The 17,703-nt window shown below is 47.1% G+C and overlaps 1 long non-coding RNA gene across 2 annotated transcripts in view; it reads right to left on the bottom strand.

Moving 5' to 3' along the window:
- Window positions 1-368: 368 nt before the first annotated feature.
- LOC138521493 (uncharacterized) overlaps window positions 369-17,703 on the bottom strand; it is a 111,350-nt gene continuing 94,015 nt past the window's right edge. For both annotated transcript variants that reach the window (XR_011283063.1, XR_011283062.1), the window contains one exon: window positions 369-699. This is a non-coding gene — a long non-coding RNA (uncharacterized lncRNA). The remainder of the gene's footprint in view (window positions 700-17,703) is intronic.

Raw genomic sequence — 17,703 nt, 5'->3', positions numbered from 1 at the left:
TATTTTGGTCTCAAGCTGTACTATGTAGGGCTCATAATTGGTGTTATAAAGAATAGGTCTATCAGTAGCCATTATAACTCCCAGATATCGGGCTGAGCATGGGCACCACCAGATATCCATGGTGTCGTCCAATTGTATTGATCCCTGCGTCAGTGAGATGATTTCAGACTAGGCTTGGTTGATTTTGTACAAAAAAATACCTTGGTGGGATCCCCTACTTCACTAGCACTCAGGGATAGCACAATTATACATTAAACAACAAGTGTGCCAAGTGGAACCGGGTAAAAACTAGGGAAAGAAACAGAAGCTGCGTCTAGTTAAACATTATTTTATTTTCATTCTTGTTTAATATGTTAAAAAAGTACACAATTGATTCAATAAAACATTATTTCTCCTTCATTCATTCATATTCTATACATACCATTCATCTTCAATATGCTAAAACAATTCATTTGTGAAAGCTAGAATTTTGCATATAAGCCTTCTATTCCAATTTGTTTAATTTCAAATTCATCTTCCTAATAATGATTGTCCACATTGTAAACATTATCAACTATAGGTGTCCCGTAGTTTTTTTCTCCGATTTGTGTGGGACTTTCAATATATAAATAGTTTCGACTCAACAATATCTAGTATATTTCTTCCAGATAATTGTATACGTCTTCTTCAGGATATGTGAACATTTCTAATTTTCAATTTCTAAAAAGAAACAGACAAACAACATACTGTTAAAAACTTGTTTTCGCAGCTCATGTCTCTTCACTCCATGTTTCCCCTTTTAAATGCAAAATATTTAATATCGGAGAGCAAGATTTCAATATAATGCTCAAACCCGTTTTCAATGTTTCTCAAAATGGGGGAGCCAATTTCATTCTGCTCTAAACCCATCATTTAATAGGTGACAGCGAAAGGAATACATCTCCATCTATCTAACCTTATTTAGAGTGCATCAAATCATCCATCTTTGATTCACCATTAATGCACCATTAATGCACAAAGACAAAAATTAAATTCCGTCGTTATCTCAAAACAATCCTCAAAAGAATTATTCAAAATCATCAGTACACCCTTATCTGGTCCCTGCTAGCGAATGGCAGACCCATCTACTTTACACATAACCAACTGGATCATCATGGTATTCATCTTAGGACTTGCATCACAAGGGCTCAACACTATTTCTTTTTTATTTTCTCTTTTTTAAACACTCTTGTCGTGTTGTTTTATCTAACAAAGCAGTGAATGTAAATATATCAGTTACATAGCCACTTCACTAAACATAGCTACTTCCCATGTTAAACTGAAATATATTCTTCACCTTGTAAATTACGGCAAGTATTTCCAAATGTGTTTTCTTAACGTGTCTTTTCTTGTCGTTGACCTATTTGTATGACCTTGTTTTTTTCTTTTCTGCCAGTGTGTGCTGTTTTAATCTACCTCCACTGTAGAGAAAAAGAAAACGTAAACATTTGTGGGCTTTTTCTTTTAGAGTTTAAATTAGTACAGCGTTCTAAATATACCTTTATTCCTTTCAAATCCGCCATGTTTGTGATCGTGTGTTTGGATCTTGCCCGGTCCTTCAGATTCCTGATTTTTCATGGACCTCTTTGTTTATATCTATAAGCGCAACAGCATCGACATTAGAATCTAGCTGTTCAATCTAATGTAGCCTAAAAAGGATGTTTCTTGCAATTCTTACCTTTGTAGCGTGTTCCTATTTTTTTCGTCTTTTCGAGCATCTAACTCCGGTCTGACACTTGTTGTTTAATGTATAATTGTTCTATCCTGAGTGCTAGTGAAGTAGGGGATCCCATCCCACCAATGTTTTTTTTTAACATATGCAGCACGTTGCTGTGTGGGAAAGGTTTTTCTTTCGGAGCTCACTGATTTTGCCTGTGAGCAGTTGAAAGAAGACATTTTGAAACATTTTTTGAAGTTTCGTTACAGCCACCCATCTGGTTCAAACTACCGAATTGGCAGCATCCGACTCAGTGTCCTTTAGTGAGGAACAACTGGCGGAAGCAATTAAGATGCCCTCTTTTTTTGATCAACTTCAAATAGACAAAGTCACAGGAGATTACCTAAACATCACGAGTGATAGTATGTTACGCTTAAAAAGGAAAATATTTACAACAGAGATGCACAGCCACTTATTGGTCCAAAAAAGAACATCATCCCAACTGGACTTCTGGTCTTCTGGTCTGTAATGAGCAATGTCTTTTTGTTGATGATATAGAATATAAAAATGCCTTTTCAGGCATCGGGACCAAATGTAGTAGGGACTGGATGTTCCTCACGATTAACACAGCTCTGAAAGAAAGTCTTCTAGTAGAAGAAGACATTAGAAAAGCAGGACATGCTTTTAATACACACATCGCGATTCTCAATATTAAGGAGAAATTTGAAATCATAGAAAAACAAGTTGTTGAGTTTATCAAAATCACGACTGCTAAAAAAATGGAGAAAATGATAAAAGATGTGAAGAATTTTTCAAAGGAAACGGCGTATCCTTATCTAAACGCAGAATATTAAGGACCTACTCTGATGCTTCATTAGATGACGGAGATAGTGGCCAAAGAGGCAGAAGAAGAAACCAACAAAACTATAGACAGAGAAACAGAGGATACCAAAGAGGAGGAAGGACAGGGTTTATCAACAATGATTTGCTCCTTAAGGTCAGATACAACCCTATCCACCTCAGGAACTCCCTTTTCCTCCACAACAAAAAGGGCACCCACCGTTAGGAAACCTCTTCGAGACACGAAGGAGGTCATACAGAAGGTAAATGGCCCTTCTGAAGTTTATAATCTATCGGATAAGGTATTGACGGCCAAAGAAACTTTTATTTTAGAAAAGGGATTTTCATTAATTCCTATGAAAAGTCCAAGTAAAATGGAAGTTGAGATGGAATTACGCAATTTTTTTCGAAAGATCAGACTAAAAGACTTCTTTGGTATTGAACAAGGAGAAGCAACCAGGGGTACACCCAACACACCATTTAAACTTTTGTCCACATTCACTCCGACCACAAATATGATCTCAAAAGAGAAATGTCACGTTCAAAAAAGCAGTCCTGCGTGACTTCAACTTAATATATGAAAGAAAGCAAAGAGACAAATCTACCAAAAACAGCTTCAATTTCTCTAAAGCGGAGTGGGGAGGTCTGAAAAAACTCAAGGAAGACAGATCAGTGGTTATAAAAAAGGCAGACAAGGGCGGAGGAGTCGTAGTGTGGGACGCTGCTGAATACGATCAAGAAGTAATGAAATAACTTAATAACAAGGAGGTCTATGTCAAACTACAAGGTGACCTTACTAATGTTATTTTGAAAGAAATCCAAAGATTGGGGAGGGATGCCTTGGACAAAGGGATTGTTAATCAAAAGGAATTTATGTTCTTGACACCCACTAAAACTAGAACACCGTTAATCTATGTATTCCCCAAAATAAATAAAAATATGAATGAACCCCCAGGGCGACCAATCGTATCCCTGTGTGGGTCCATTTTGGAACCGATCGGCCAATACCTAGATTTCTTTTTTAAACTCCTAGCCAGAAACATGCCTACCTACCTGGCAGATACCTCAGATGTCATCAAAGTAGTAGAACAGTTACCATTTGACATAGGCAGTGAGGACGTGCTTGAGGGTCTCTACCAGCCGGGCCGCGAAATATAAGCCCATCAACTAAGTGTTTTGGGCGGGCCCGACTCCACAGACCGGGTCACTGAACACGGGACCCGCAGTGGTTGCATCTGAGAGCACCGGTTCTGCGGGAGTACCAGGAAGCTCAGCCGGACACTGTGGCAGAAGAGAACAAATGTGTGGCGCGCCAGTTCAGAAGAGGGCGAGCAAGTAGCGTACCAGCTTAATGGCGCAGCCTGGGTTGTGGACCGTTCACACCGGTTGGGTGGTGTGAGGAAGAACCGGAGTCGTTGTCAAGGGCACCGAGAAAAAGACGCTGGAGCGCCCGCCGCATGGGTCACGAAGGCGCCACGGGGGTCCTCTGATTTGGAAGCGGTCACCCCCGCCAAGCGAGCCCCAGGGTCCGACAGCAGGAGCGATGGGAGGGGCCAGCGGAGTGAGAGGCAGGGGTCTGCGGCTCTTCCCCCCGGTACTGAGTGAGATCTCTGGGGGTGGCGGGCCCCCCTAGCGTCCACGGGTCCATCCCCCCCACGGCAATACTGCAGCAACTGGCCGAGGACCGGAGGGGGTGCCGACGGCATCCCAGAAGAACACGGACCGGACTGCGCCCGTGCCGGGGCGGAGCATGCAGAGGCCAGGCAAGGTCCAAAGAAGGGGACTTTAGCGCGTGGATAGCCCAGCAGAAGCTCCCAAGTCCACGCAGGAGCGGTGGGCACAGCAGCCGGTCCAGGCCGGAAAGAGCAGTGACAACGCCCCGGCGACATCATCAGCAGGCAGTGGGCCGGTGAGCTCCAGTGGGAGAAAGGCAGTGCTGCAATAGGCTTCATGGAGAAAACCAACCTGGACTGCAACTCGGATGTGAGGGAACTGATCGGAGCACGCAAACTGTAAGTCTGCAAAGTGGGGGAAAGGTCCAATGCTAGACTGCATCAGGGGACCACCGGGCAGTGCTGGAACCTCATCACTCCAATCCCCCTATCCTATATATATGTTTTCTTGCCATAGCTGTTTGGTCTACGGCGTGGGTGCTGCATTAAGGAGCGGATCAGCTGATCCATTGAGAAGGTCTTCAACTCATAGAAAGGCTGCAGTAAATTTTCCCCAGCAAGCAGGCCTTTGAAATTTAGCTAGAAGAGGGACTCGGCCGAGGGGTACAGCAGCCCCTGCACTACCTTACTACCCAGGGGCTAAACCTTGCACCATGCATTAATGTCCAAACCGAGGGCGAAGACCCCCGCCCAATCCTCCCCAAAGGAGGCAAAACAGAAATCTGAGGCAGCTCTGGGGTGCGCAGGAGGATTCTAGATCCAGAGCGGAGGCCCCTTCCCCAATCCCCAATCAGACGCAGCCCATCCCAGGACATCATGAAGGAGGGCACGTTGAGCAAGGAGGACATGCAGTCATGTTTCAAGGATTTACAGACCCAGCTCCTCAGCTCTATGCAAGAGCAATTTAAACTTCTCAGGGACGAAATGAAACAGACTATTCATGAGGTCAAACAGGATGTGGCTAAATTAGAGGGAAGGACGGACGCAGTGGAAAGGAAGCTTCAGCAAGTGGAAGAAGACTCTCAGGAAACAGATGAAACCCTGGGAACAGTGCGAAGGTCTCGAAAATAGGTCGAGGAGGTCTAATATAAGGATTAAAAATCTTCCTGAATCCATAGAGGACGCCGACTTGCTGACAACAGTGACACAGCTCTTTACCGGCATCATAGCAAATGGGGCGGAACCAGGAGTCCCAATTGACAGGTTCCACAGGGTTGGTCCCAAAAGATCCGCTGAACCGGGCACGAGACCCCAAGACGTCCTTGTAGCATTGACCTCCTATGCACAAAAAGAGCAGATACTCTGGAAAGCCAGGTTTGCTCCCCCGACGAGAGTGAATGGTCAGGAGGTGCACTTGTATCAAGACTTAGCCCAGTCCACCCTCATGAAGAGACGAAAGATGAGACGAAAGATGGGCCGAGTGATCCAGCACCTCGCATCCAACAAGGTGAGATACAAGTGGACGTTTCCGTTTGGCCGCCTGTTTACGTGGGAGGGAACACAGCATAGGGTTACGTCCTGCGAAGAAGGTGTACAAATTCTAGGGATATCAAGTGGAAATGAGAGCACCCACCCTCTGCCTCAAAGGAAGCCACGGGGTCCCGCCCGACAAGATAGCTAGACAACAGTGCAAAAGAAAGGTAGAGAGAGAAGGAACAGATAGGACCTATAGTCATTATTTACCTCCTAAAACTGACTCATGCAATAGTCCAGCAAACAAGGAGGAGTCCCCTGGGTCGGATTGTCGGTCCCACTCGAACAACCATCCGCAGGCCGGGGTGAAGAGTACAGAATGGGAATGGAATCTATAGTGGGGTTTAGGATCCCCCACGAAGGGTATGTGAGGAGAAAGGTCTGGGTGCGCTGGGAAATTCGTGCCAGGGCATATAGCAACCCGGCACCACCCTCAAGGGGGCAGGCAGGATGGATGAGAGGGGGAGGGAAGGAACAGGACGATGGCACATGCACAGAACTATGTACACCATGAGGCACAGCGAGGAAGGCTAAAGGTAATTAGCAACAGGTTCAAGTGTGGATAGATTGAATATGGCTCTAGTGACGACACTATCTGAGAACGTCAGGGGCATGAATACTCCAATGAAAAGACAGGCACGCCAGTTGAAAGCAGACATCATACTATACAAAGAGACGCATATAAAAAAGGAGATAAGTCTCGGGTCAAGATCAGAGGAGCTAGGAACATCTTTCAGTCCAACACGGAAGGAAAGAGGGCTGGAGTCCTCATAGCTGTGAGAGACACATTGAACATGCAAGCCCAAGACCATAGAGCCGACAAGGATGGGAGACACATATTGGTGAATGCAACACTAGAAGGGAAACGTGTGACGTTAGCGTCCGTGTACGCCCCAAATGTGGGACAAGAAACTTTCATAATTAGCATGCTTGAAGCACTGGAGGAGTTTGCGACAGGAGAAAGTATAATGGGAGGGGACCTGAATATGGCATGGGTCCCCACTCAGGATAGGAGCGCCAAGACTATCAGCGACTCCAAAGCCCCGGCGGGGCGCTGAAAAGGGCGTTTGAGACTCTAGCCCTCCAAGATGCATGGCAGGTAAAGAACGGGGAGGGACAGGGCTTCACACATTATTCCCATATTTACAATACGCAATCAAGAATAGACTATGTTTGGGTCTCTACAAGTCTGTCAGGAAGAATCAAAGAAATGGACGTAGGCCCGATCTCCTTCTCAGACCATGCCCCATTGGTAACATCCATGGCACTTAAGAATTGGGGACGGCGCATGTGGTCCTGGTGATTTCCGGCAGAGCTGCTACACAACGACATAATAGCCAAGGAAATTCGAGGGAAAATAGACACCTACTTTGCCGAGAACGACACAGGAGAGACCCCGCGGGAAGTGATCTGGGACGCCTTTAAGGCAGTCTTGGGAGGAGAGTTGATAACACTGAAACCAAGAAGAGACAAACAAATGGCTCAATAGGAAAAGGGCCTGGAGCAAAAATTGCACGATGCACGGAAAGAGGCTGTTAAAAACCCATGCAGAGCCACGAAGCGGGCCCTTCAGCATGTCCAGGGACAGCTGGAGCTTCTCCAGACGAGAAAAGTAGAAATGGCACTATTGAGAACGAAGCAAAGGTATTACATCTCAGCCAACAAGGCGGACAAACTGTTTGCTCGCCAACTCCAAGAGGAAGGGCGTAAAAGGACAATCTTAACATTGAGGGATCATAATGGGGTCCACAAGACCATGAATGAAGAAATGGGGGAGATACTGAGTGTGATGCTGGAAATGCATCAGAGGGACAGGGCCTCCATATCCTTGTCCATTACTGCCTTTTATCGTGTGTTTTGTCATGTTTTCCATGCAGGAATTCATGTGGGACTCCTGGCGGTGGAGCCGTCGCTTTTGGTTTGGTGTACAGACCCATGGGATAGCCTTATGGCACCCATTGGTGGGGGTACAACCCTGTGCCCCTAGTGTATGTTTTCGGGCACCTGTGTGTGGCCCACAGAGCAGGGTATGGGCTGGTGGCAGCTCCATGCTGAATTTGACAGGTGCTCTGAGTATCCTCCATTTGGAGATACCCAGGACCTGCCATTGCAATCAGTTGATTCCTTATAGGAAACAAGATGCCCCCTGTGGCCTTTTGCTTTCTATTGCCTGTTACCTTGTTTTCCCAAAGTCCTGGGAAGCAAAGACTCTGTCCCTTCCCCTTGACTCGCTTTTGGGTGGAAGTTCCATATATGGTGTTGTTGTGAAGTCCAGGGCAGACTGGCTGGAGCCTTCCCAGTGACTGTATGTTGTGGGTACACCCTGTGGGTGGGACCTGGGTGAATGGAGTGTGTGACGAATACGCATTCTGTGTTGTGGATGTCTAGTATCTGGAGTTTGACACAATGACTGAGACAGCCCTGCCTGAAACTGGTATGAATGCAGCGTGGAATATTGAATGGCTGGGTACTTGTCCCAATACACATAACTTGTTTTGAGTGTCTGGAGAGAAGTGAATGGCCTGAATGCACTATGCACCTGATTGGCTGCCTGCATGCATGAATGCCCTTCTGGCCGATTGTGTCATGATCTCTGCTTCCAAAAGGTCAGGGTTTTCCCAACTCCCTTGGAAGCAGATCCATAACCCAGGTTCCGAGTGCCAACCAGTCCCAATTGGGACCTTTTGGACCCAGTCCTGGCGCCAGTGGCACCAGGCTCATAAATATGCCCAGTCCCAGCGCTGGAAGCGCCGGGCTCATAATGCTTGGGTGGACTTACCTGCAGCAGACCATGCTGCTTACTTGCCTGCCAGTTGAGCCTCTGATCCCCTTCTGTTTGGAACTACTTTTCCTGTTGGGTGGGGCTGCAGCCACTCCCTAGATTCAGAACACTGGAACTCTTCTGGAAAGCAGGAACTCTTTTCTTACCTAGGCGTGGCTGTGGAAGGAGACACCTAAGCACTACAGGAGGCTATTTAAACCACACCCGGTGGATGAATCTTGCTTTGCGTTATTCTGCAACCTCTGCAGCAGAACGCTCATTGTGTCTTCTGCATCCGGTCCTGGGCCTAAGGAAAAAGGCTTACCATCCTGAATCCAGTCTTCAGCAACACCTATAAAGACAAGAAAGAACAGGTTAGCATTCCGGCATCTGAAAGGAAAAGGCTTACCATCCTGAATCCAGTCTTCAGCAACACCTATAAAGACAAGAAAGAACAGGTTAGCATTCCGGCATCTGAAAGGCAAAGGCTTACCTACTCTTCGTGCGCTCCGGAGGTCTTCATACTGCATTCCGGAATCTGAAAGACAAAACAAGGTGCGTTTAAAGACATTGGGGAACTTTAATACTCACGTGCCATTACTCCTTTCCACATCTAATCCAGTGGGTATTCCGGCACCCTGCAGCCGCTCCGAAATCGTACCTGCAAAATAAAAAGACAGTTAGAGCGCATCGTGAAGCAGGCAACAAGCGCTTACTTACGTGCTTCCAGGCGCTTCTATTCATCACACGGGCTCCATCTTCAACTCACTTCAGCCCGTCATCCGCCATCGCCGGAACCCTACAAAACAAGAGACATCATTACTAAAGACTTTAAAGACATTTGAATGACTCGAAACTTACCGTTCGTGCAGTAAACGACGGACAGCAGTCCTCTGAAGTCAAGAGGCCTGCGCTACCTATCCAGTGAAGAAACTGGTTACAGCACCCTGCCCCGAGGCAGATGGAGAGCTCGGCATTCACTTACCTAAGGTGAGCGCGTTAACCTTTGGGGGTCTACAGGAGAGGAGAAGAGGAAAGAGATAGGGACACCCCAATAACCCCAGTTCATTAACACCATATTTTCTATCTGCAGACATCTTACTCTACACGTCAGGCATACAGTGCACAGAGGTCCAGCCCAAAGAGCCAACCGGGTGCTACACATCACCTTTGAAGATACGGTAGTCGCCTAGTCAAGACCGGCGCCTCTGCGAGAATCAGGTGAGCGTTACAGAACGCAAAGCCTACCGCAAAACTCTCGCCCAGGCGCTATGGAAACCTCGGATACTGACCCCCTAGCCCGGTTACTTGGGGAACTAAGGGCAGAAGTGCATGCAGCTCGTCAGGAAACGAATGCTCTAAGAAGGGAACTAATTATTTCCAAGGAGAGAACAGACAATCTTGCTAGACAAGTGCTACAGTCACAAGCCGGACAGACCCCGTTACCCGCATCAGGGGCAAATCTTCCTTCAACATCCTCTATGAATCCAGTGCAGATCAACCTACCTGGGAATGTACCTCTGGCTCCGCCCGAACGATTTTCTGGTGACCCAAAGAGGTTTGCAGTATTTATCAATCAGTGCCGGTTGCACTTCTTATGCCGGCCAGCAGCCTTTCCAACTGATCAAGCTAAAGTAGCTTTTGTACTTTCGTACCTTAGTGGCAATGCGGCAGACTGGTCGATCCCTCTAGTTCATCAAGATGATCCGGTTCTCCATGATTTTCAAGCCTTTCAGCTTAGTATGGAAAAACTGTTCGCAAGACATTCACAGGGGCAGGCCTTGGACAATGAGCTTCTTTCGTTGCGACAGGGTAATCAAGACCTTTTGGCTTATATTGCCTCTTTCAATAGACTAATAGTGGAAACTCAATGGCCTGAGGACAAAAGGATTACGCTGTTTTATAGAGGTCTACGTGGAGAGCTCAAAGACGTTTTAGCCCAAGTAGTGAATCCCCCACAAGACTGTTCGGATTATATAGACTTGGTCGTTCAAATAGATCACAGGCTGCAGAACAGGAAGGCCAATAGTTCCAAGTTTGATGCTCGAGTATTTTCCAAACCACCAACTCCTTCCAAAGGAGTAGACTCCGGGGAACCCATGCAAATAGGGGGTCTGAAAGGTCCTCTAACACAAAGGGAGCGGGAAAGGAGGAAACAGTTGCAATTATGCCTATATTGCGGAAACTCAGGGCACTTTCTTCGAGACTGTCCGGTGAAACCTGCCAAGAAGGCAGTAGGAGCTGCAGTTACCAAAGTTACAAACTCTGAGCAGGGAAACGACCTCGCCCGACAAGAATAGAGGTCCTCTTGCCGAGCGTGAAAACCAGTTCCGTGACCTCGCATTTCGTGATACCTATGGTCCTCATTAGCCCTGATAATCCGGATCGATTACATGCAATTGAAGCTTACGTCGACAGCGGTGCCATCGGCAATTATGTGGATCATGAAATGGTTTTGAGGATGAATCTAACTCTTTGTCCCAAGGCTGTAAAGGATGTCATTACTACGGTGGATGGTACGGAGATAGCCTCCGGGCCAGTAACGCATACCACTCAAGAGGTGACGCTAGTAAGTCAAGATGGACACCATGAGAAGATCGTGTTCGATGTGATCAAGGCCCCTCAGTTTCAGATTATTCTAGGAATACCTTGGTTAGAGAAACACAATCCTCTGATCGATTGGCGAGCAAGAACGGTCCAGTTTCCAGAATGTGTCTCTACTTGTCACCCTCCACCTGGTGTTGCACTGGCCGCAATTTCTTCAGAGACTCCCCAGTTACCTCCCGAATACCTAGAATACCAAGATGTTTTCCGGAAGGATCAGGCTAACTCTCTACCTCCTCATAGGTCTTATGACTGCCAGATAGACCTGATACCTGGATCTACTCCTCCTTGTAGTAGAATTTATGCCCTCACCGAGCCTGAGAACCTTCACCTTCGACAATACCTGGATCAATACCTGGCAAATGGATTTATTCGTCCTTCCAAGTCCCCTGCTTCTTCAGCTTTGTTCTTCGTTCCAAAAAAGGAAGGAGACCTTAGAACTTGTATCGATTATCGCTCCCTGAACCAGATCACCGTTAAGAATAGATATCCGTTACCTTTGATCCCTGAACTCCTGGACCAAGTCAGAAAAGCATGCATATATACAAAGCTGGATCTTAGAGGAGCTTACCACTTGGTACGAGTAAAAGAGGGCGATGAATGGAAGACGGCCTTCCGCACCAAGTATGGGCTATTTGAATATCAGGTCATGCCCTTCGGACTTTGCAATGCCCCGGCCGCCTTTCAATATTTTATGAACTATGTCCTCAGAGAGCTCATAGATGTATGTGTTGTTGTTTACATTGACGACATCCTCGTTTATTCTTCATCGGAATCTGAACATCGGAAACACGTGAAAATGGTCCTCGAAAGATTGCGTCAACACAAGCTTTTCGCTAAGTTGGAAAAATGTGTTTTCAACGTGACTGAAGTTGAATTCTTGGGATTCATATTATCACCTGGCGGAGTGCGTATGGATTCAAAGAAGGTCGATGCAGTTCTCAAATGGCCATCACCATCCTCCGTAAAAGGTGTGCAAAGCACGTTAGGCTTGGCTAACTTTTACCGCAGGTTTATCCCCGAATTCTCTCGAATGGTCCAGCCCATCACTGCCTTGTTAAAGAAAAACAAACGTTTTGAATGGTCTACCGAGGCGGAACAAGCTTTCCAGGATTTGAAGACTAAATTTATCTCTGCACCAATCTTAAAACACCCTCGCCCCGAACTCCCCTACATCGTGGAAACTGATGCTTCAAGCCTTGCCATGGGGGCAGTTCTATCACAAAAGGACCCGGTAACCAATCAGTTGCATCCCGTGGCATTTTGGTCCCGCAAATTCTCGCCTCCTGAAATCAATTACACGATTACTGACAAGGAACTTCTGGCTATCAAGTCTGCCTTTAAGGCTTGGCGGCATTATCTGCTGGGGGCCCGACACACCGTTACTGTGATTACGGATCACCGAAACCTGCAATATTTGAAAACCGCAAAAGCCCAATCCTCTAGACAACTCCGTTGGGCATTATTCTTTGCCGAGTTTGACTTCATAATTACCTATCGACCTGGTACAAAGAACGGTAAAGCTGATGCCCTTTCTCGGATGGGAGTGGATGAACACTTGATCAACCCTAAACCTGTACCAATCATTCCCGAACAAAGAATTCTGGGTGTAATCGCCACCGAATCCATAGAGGAAGTTAAGGATAAAGCCAGGCAACTGGTAACTCCAGCAGACATACAGAGTTGGCATCTGCAGGGAAAGGACTTTGCAGTAAAGGACAACTTGTTGTATTTCCAAGAACGATTATACCTACCCAGCACAGATTTACAGAAAAAAGTAATCTCTTGTTATCACGACTCTTTAATGGAGGGTCATCCCGGTATGGCCAAGACCTCAGAAAAGATCAAGCGCTACTTCTGGTGGCCGTCTTGGAAGAAAGATATCAGAGACTTTATAATGTCCTGTGGAGTATGCGCCCAAAACAAGAGTCAAAAGGAAAGACCAGCAGGCCTCTTACGCCCTATTGACATCCCACCTCGCCCTTGGCATACGCTTTCTATGGACTTCATCACCGATCTACCTCCATGCTCCGGATACAATACGATTCTAGTAATCGTGGACTTATTCTCCAAGATGGCGCATTTCATTCCGCTCAAAGGCTTGCCAACAGCAGCAACTCTGGCCCGAGAATTTCTCGAAAACATCGTCCGACTGCACGGTTTTCCTTCGGTTCTAATTTCGGATCGAGGTAGTCAATTTATCTCCCATTTTTGGCAAAATTGCTGTCGGTCGGCTCAAATTGATGTGAGACTATCGACCAGTCACCACCCTCAGACCGACGGACAAACAGAGAGGACCAATCAAACTCTGGAACAGTATTTACGCTGCATGCTGCAACAAACTGAAAAAACTTGGAAAGATATCCTTTGGATAGCCGAATATGCCTACAATAACTCTGTCCATTCGGGAACTGGGAAAACCCCGTTTTTTCTTTTGTACGGCAGTCACCCTCGAACCTCGGAGTTGGATCCCCTCCAAGATCTTGAAACACCAGCAGTAGACTACCTGCATTCTACAATCACCCAAGCCTTTAAGGAAGCTGTTTCTCACCTTCAAAGGGCTAAAGAACAATACAAGAAAGGAGCAGATCAACATCGGAAGGAAGCCCCTCACTATCAAGTAGTGGATCAAGTCAGGTTATCCACCAAATATCTATCTCTAAAAGGGCCACGCACATTCAACCCAAGATACCTTGGTCCCTATTCCATCACTACCATAGTAAACCCAGTAGCGGTCAAGTTGGACTTGCCCCCGCACATGAAGATACATCCGGTCTTCCACGTCTCTCTATTAAAACCCGTGCAACCTCAAACCCGACTAACCAAATCTCCAAAACCTATCCTAGTTGATGGAGAACTCGAGTTTGAAGTCAAAAGCATTCTGGACTCCAAGATCTCCAAATCTAAACTATTCTACCTAATTGACTGGAAAGGCTACGGCCCCCAAGAGAGATCCTGGGAACCTGCTGAATATGTCCACGCTCCTCGCCTAATCAAAAGATTTCACCGAACATTTCCTGACAAGCCAAAACCCCCGGAGAAGCCCGGTTTGGGAGGGGCCTTGAGGGGGGGTACTGTCATGATCTCTGCTTCCAAAAGGTCAGGGTTTTCCCAACTCCCTTGGAAGCAGATCCATAACCCAGGTTCCGAGTGCCAACCAGTCCCAATTGGGACCTTTTGGACCCAGTCCTGGCGCCAGTGGCACCAGGCTCATAAATATGCCCAGTCCCAGCGCTGGAAGCGCCGGGCTCATAATGCTTGGGTGGACTTACCTGCAGCAGACCATGCTGCTTACTTGCCTGCCAGTTGAGCCTCTGATCCCCTTCTGTTTGGAACTACTTTTCCTGTTGGGTGGGGCTGCAGCCACTCCCTAGATTCAGAACACTGGAACTCTTCTGGAAAGCAGGAACTCTTTTCTTACCTAGGCGTGGCTGTGGAAGGAGACACCTAAGCACTACAGGAGGCTATTTAAACCACACCCGGTGGATGAATCTTGCTTTGCGTTATTCTGCAACCTCTGCAGCAGAACGCTCATTGTGTCTTCTGCATCCGGTCCTGGGCCTAAGGAAAAAGGCTTACCATCCTGAATCCAGTCTTCAGCAACACCTATAAAGACAAGAAAGAACAGGTTAGCATTCCGGCATCTGAAAGGAAAAGGCTTACCATCCTGAATCCAGTCTTCAGCAACACCTATAAAGACAAGAAAGAACAGGTTAGCATTCCGGCATCTGAAAGGCAAAGGCTTACCTACTCTTCGTGCGCTCCGGAGGTCTTCATACTGCATTCCGGCATCTGAAAGACAAAACAAGGTGCGTTTAAAGACATTGGGGAACTTTAATACTCACGTGCCATTACTCCTTTCCACATCTAATCCAGTGGGTATTCCGGCACCCTGCAGCCGCTCCGAAATCGTACCTGCAAAATAAAAAGACAGTTAGAGCGCATCGTGAAGCAGGCAACAAGCGCTTACTTACGTGCTTCCAGGCGCTTCTATTCATCACACGGGCTCCATCTTCAACTCACTTCAGCCCGTCATCCGCCATCGCCGGAACCCTACAAAACAAGAGACATCATTACTAAAGACTTTAAAGACATTTGAATGACTCGAAACTTACCGTTCGTGCAGTAAACGACGGACAGCAGTCCTCTGAAGTCAAGAGGCCTGCGCTACCTATCCAGTGAAGAAACTGGTCACAGCACCCTGCCCCGAGGCAGATGGAGAGCTCGGCATTCACTTACCTAAGGTGAGCGCGTTAACCTTTGGGGGTCTACAGGAGAGGAGAAGAGGAAAGAGATAGGGACACCCCAATAACCCCAGTTCATTAACACCATATTTTCTATCTGCAGACATCTTACTCTACACGTCAGGCATACAGTGCACAGAGGTCCAGCCCAAAGAGCCAACCGGGTGCTACACATCACCTTTGAAGATACGGTAGTCGCCTAGTCAAGACAGGCGCCTCTGCGAGAATCAGGTGAGCGTTACAGATTGGTTGCCTGAGTGTGACCCAGCAGAATGAATGGGAGATAAACTAGTAAATCTGGGGTCCTCTCACTGCTAGAATTCGTGTTCAGAAGCTGAAGTCCAATCTACGAAGAGGAACTGGGGTGAAACTGAAGCTTGACCTTGAAGCACTGCTGGAAGAGAAGAATTGCTGTTGCCCTTCTTCATCAATCTGAAAGCTGCTGTGTCTCCAAGGACTGACCCAGAAAGGACCTGGTAAAGCACCCTCTTCCTGAGCTACGAAGGACCATCGGGCACCAGCTGATCTTTGCCAAAGCTCCCTGGTAGACAGACCTACTACCGGCTGACGACCGGAGACGGGGACTGCTGCGGATTCCCAAAGAAAAGCGCCCGGACTGTTGTCCGCCACCGTCGACGACCGCCATCGCCGACTGGAGCTGCCGTGCTCCCGTTGCCTAAGAACTTTCGATTCACGGACGCGCTCGTCCGTACCGCCGCCCGCCTTATCCTGCTGGAGAAGGCCTGGCCATCGATGCGCAGAGGAGCATCCACCAGTGGGTTTCCCGTCACCAAAGACCACAGAGACGCCGACGACTCGACGCCCTTGCTAGGCCACAGTTCTTCAAACTCTTTGCGGTCCTGAACTATCGACATCGAGGTGCCCTCGCACGCCTCATCCTTGCAGGACGTCTACGCTCTGTCACCGATGAGCACCGCTAGGAACGAAGCTGCCACTTCACCGCCGTAGTTTACCCTGTTCATCGCCGGACATTCGACGACCCGTTTCTCCTGCCTTAAAGGGAGTGCACTCAAGAAGGGCCGTCAATTTCCCAACGAGGAACTCTACAACACCAGGTACTTTGGGGTTGCTGGACTATTGGGAAGACTCTTGTGAACAATATATGGACTGGGCTTGTGATATATCTTTACTATACAGGTTGCCCAGGTGGGGGGATATCCACACAGAGCTGTGTCTAGGTAGCAGGGCCAGTATTCCACCTATTGTTCTAACCAACTGCTTTCCTCTTATATCTATGGTTGGTTTCCTTTACGAACTGATTTGTGTGACATTTAACCGTACAGTTGATGCACTTTAATGAGATCTAATAGTAAGAGTGGTACCACATGGAACTGTATATTTGCCATTGTAGATAACAGTACAAAGTGAGTTATCGTGATATTGTACATAACCTTGAACATTAATTATATAAAGACTGTGTTTTAACTAATACAATGTGTGGACATTCCTTTGTGGGGCCTTGGGGACTACACTGTACTTAAGAACCAGCCTGCATCACCTCCGGAGAAGCTAGGCCTTGATTGCTCGACCACGCACCAATAATAGAGAATCTTGGCTGGGGTCCTCTGTTCCTCTCCTCTACCATATAGAGAGCAGAAGTACAGACACCCCCCTCCCGTCTTTACACTGAGGAAGTTCTATCAAGATCTGTACCACTCCAGAGACCCAAACGAGGAAGCCCAGAAGGCATATCTCAAGGATCTGATTCTACCCCAGTTGTCGAAAGAAGTCCGAGAAGCCCTAGACCGAGACATACAGCAGGAGGAAGTACTTAAGGCCAATAAGCAGCTCCCAAAGAACAAAGAGCCAAGACTGGATGGCTATACAGAAGCATTTTATAAAAAATTCCAAACCTTGCTAGTCCCAAAACTTGCAACAGCTTTAAATCACAGGCTAATATTACACCTTCCTTGAATGAGGCAAAGTTAATTCTGATCCGCAAGCCGAGAAAAGATCCAGCCTTTCCTAGCTCGTATCGTTCAATTGCTCTGATAAATTTAGATGCAAAACACTATACAAAAATTCTTGCGAACAGATTGTCCGAACACCTACCAGCCCTAGTGGATACAGACCAAACAGGATTCATCCCAGCAAGACAGACGATAGATAACACAAGGAGAGTTTGCCATTTGATTGAAAAGGTAAAGCGCACAAACACTAAAGCAATACTTGTAGTACTAGACGCTGAAAAAGCGTTCGACAGAGTCGAATGGACGCAGCTGTTCCATACTATGGTAAATATGGGATTTGGTGTGCCGTTCTTGCAGATGATCAAAGCCAACTATAGGCACCCCACAATGAGAATCTCAATAAACGGACTTCTGTCACAAAGCGTGGCTCAGACGAGGGGTACAAAACAGGGGTGTCCACTGTCCCCCCTCCTCTATGCCCTGTTTTTGGAACCCCTTTTGG

Source organism: Ambystoma mexicanum, chromosome 13, assembly GCF_040938575.1.
Source record: "Ambystoma mexicanum isolate Mex_15411 chromosome 13, UKY_AmexF1_1, whole genome shotgun sequence".
Lineage (NCBI taxonomy): Eukaryota > Metazoa > Chordata > Amphibia > Caudata > Ambystomatidae > Ambystoma > Ambystoma mexicanum.
This window is presented reverse-complemented; position numbering and strand designations above follow the sequence as displayed.